Genomic DNA, 2384 nt, shown 5'->3' with positions numbered 1-2384 from the left:
TCCCCAGCGGTATTTCGGGGGCGTACATAAGGCGGACACCCGCCCGCTTACGGGCCCGGTCCCAACATAGACGGAAAGACTGCTCCTCGACCGTCAGGTCTCCCACTCGGAGTTTCTGGTGTAGCGTGATATAAGCCAGAACGTGTCGCGGGGTGCCTTCGACTCTCGCGTCCTCGGGACCTCTATATACTCTCGCCACCTCCTGAGTAAAAGTCTGCAGCTGGGCAGCGAGGTAATATCCCTCGAAGTCCGGCACTGCCATACCTCCCTCATCTTTGGGGCGTAACAGCGTGTCGAGCGCTATGCGTCTCCTACCCGTGCCCCACAGGAACGCTATGATCAGTGACCTCAGGCGTTTGAAAAACGAACTCGGGATCCATACCGGCAGTGTCCTAAAATAGTACAAAAGCCTGGGCAGGGCTATCATTTTAAGCAGGGAAATTCTACCAGCCAGAGAGAGCGGTAGGGTCGCCCAGAAGTCCATAGATCCACGCAGGGCGTTAATACAGCGAGTTACGTTGCCATCCAGCAGGTCGGACGGGGTGTGGTAAACATAGACCCCTAGATAATGGAGGCAGCGCGGCTCCCACCGGAGTTCCTGAGCAGTGAGTGGGCACGGCTCCCCCGGCCTCAGGGGAAACAGACAGGATTTAGGCCAGTTGACCTTCAGGCCCGATAACCTACCGAACTGCTCCAGTAGCCTCCGCGCCCCCTGAAGTTCGGCGCCGGGGAGATGAGGTGCGGCCTCCCCCTAAAAGGCAAACCTGCGTAGTGGCGGCCCAGTCTGGCTACCGCAGCGAAGGGTTCCATTGCTAACGCAAACAGTAGCGGGGATAGGGAACAACCCTGTCTAGTTCCACGCCTGATCGGGTATTGTCTCGAGATCAGCGCACCCACCCGGACCCTCGCTACCGCCTCAGTATAGAGGACCTTGGTCCACTGTATATATCCGTCTCCCAACCCGAAGCGACGCATCACCTCATACAGGTATCCCCATTCGAGGCTGTCAAATGCCTTCTCAATGTCGATGGACAGGACAAATGGGGAGACGGTGTCTGGCCAGTCCACACCCATCAGTCTCGTGAGTCTGCGGATGTTATGAGTGGTGTTGCGTGTCGGTATGAAACCGCACTGGTCACCATGAACCAGGCTCGTCATGTGCACTAGCAATCTGTTGGCCAGAATTTTACTGAGGATTTTATAATCCGTCGTCAACATAGATAACGGACGGTACGAGGACAGCGCCGTACCCTCTCTGCCCTGCTTCAAGAGTGGGATCATAAGGGCCTCGCACATAGAGCCCGGGAGTCGGCCCTTCTCCTGCGCCTCATTGTATACCTCGCGCAGCCGCGGAGCAAGATGCTCTAGGTATTTGCCATAAAATTCGATCGGTAGACCGTCAAGGCCCGGGGTCTTGTTTCTAGCCATCTGTTTTACAGCGCAACCTATTTCTCCGAGGGAGATGGGCCGCCCTAACTCTTCTGCCTCCGAGTCCTCCACACGCGGCAACTCTAGCCCGTCCAAGAACTCCTCAAGCTCCTCCGTCCCTCCCGTATCACCACTCAGATAGAGCCCTTCATAATAGGCTCGGAACTTGTTCAGGATCCCGGGTTGGGAGTGGCAAGGCTCCTCCCCTGGCTCCTGGATCCTCATGATCGGCCCTCCCCCCCGGATAGGGTTAGCAAGCCAAGCCAACATCGCCCCCGCCTTATCACCTTCCGCATGCGCCCTCGTCACGTACGCCTTGTGGTCGAAGCTACGCAGCCGCTCTAGCTCTACCGCCAGCCCCTCCCGCGCCCCACTAAGCCCCTCCTGCAGTTCTGGGTGATTCGGGCGCCTCTTCTCAAGATCCCTCAGCCGTGTCTCAGCCTTATCTAAGTCATCCAACAAAGTCTTCCGTGCCCCTGCCGTGTGCCCAATACAGTGTCCCCGCACCACCACCTTGAAAGCATCCCATTCAACCGCCCTCGTGGAAGCCGAGCCACTGTTCTCCTCAAAATACCTCTCGATACGTTCACTCAGGGCCTCCCTGAACAACAAGTCGTCCAGGGTGTCAGGTTGCAGGCGCCATGTTGGCACGCAGTTAACAGTCACCATCCATTCCAGAGACATCAACAAGGGGTTGTGGTCCGATATTGTCCTTGCCAAGTATTCCGCCCCTCCCACCGCAGGGAGCACACATTCCGAACAAAGAAACGCATCCAGCCTCACATGTAAATCATGCAGGTGCGAGTGAAAGGAGTAGTCCCTAGTGGTGGGGTGCAACGCCCTCCATGCATCCGTGAGGGCCCAGCTCTCCTGCCATTCTAATCTACGCTTGGCGATCCTATGTGCTGGGGACGCGCGTAGCGGGGGATGGGACCTATCTAGTAGCACATCCTCAA

The sequence above is a fragment of the Lissotriton vulgaris genome, unplaced genomic scaffold, assembly GCF_964263255.1.
Source record: "Lissotriton vulgaris unplaced genomic scaffold, aLisVul1.2 SCAFFOLD_1578, whole genome shotgun sequence".
NCBI classification, from domain to species: Eukaryota; Metazoa; Chordata; class Amphibia; order Caudata; family Salamandridae; genus Lissotriton; species Lissotriton vulgaris.
The sequence above is the reverse complement of the archived record's forward strand: the minus strand, read 5'-3'. Positions refer to the sequence as shown.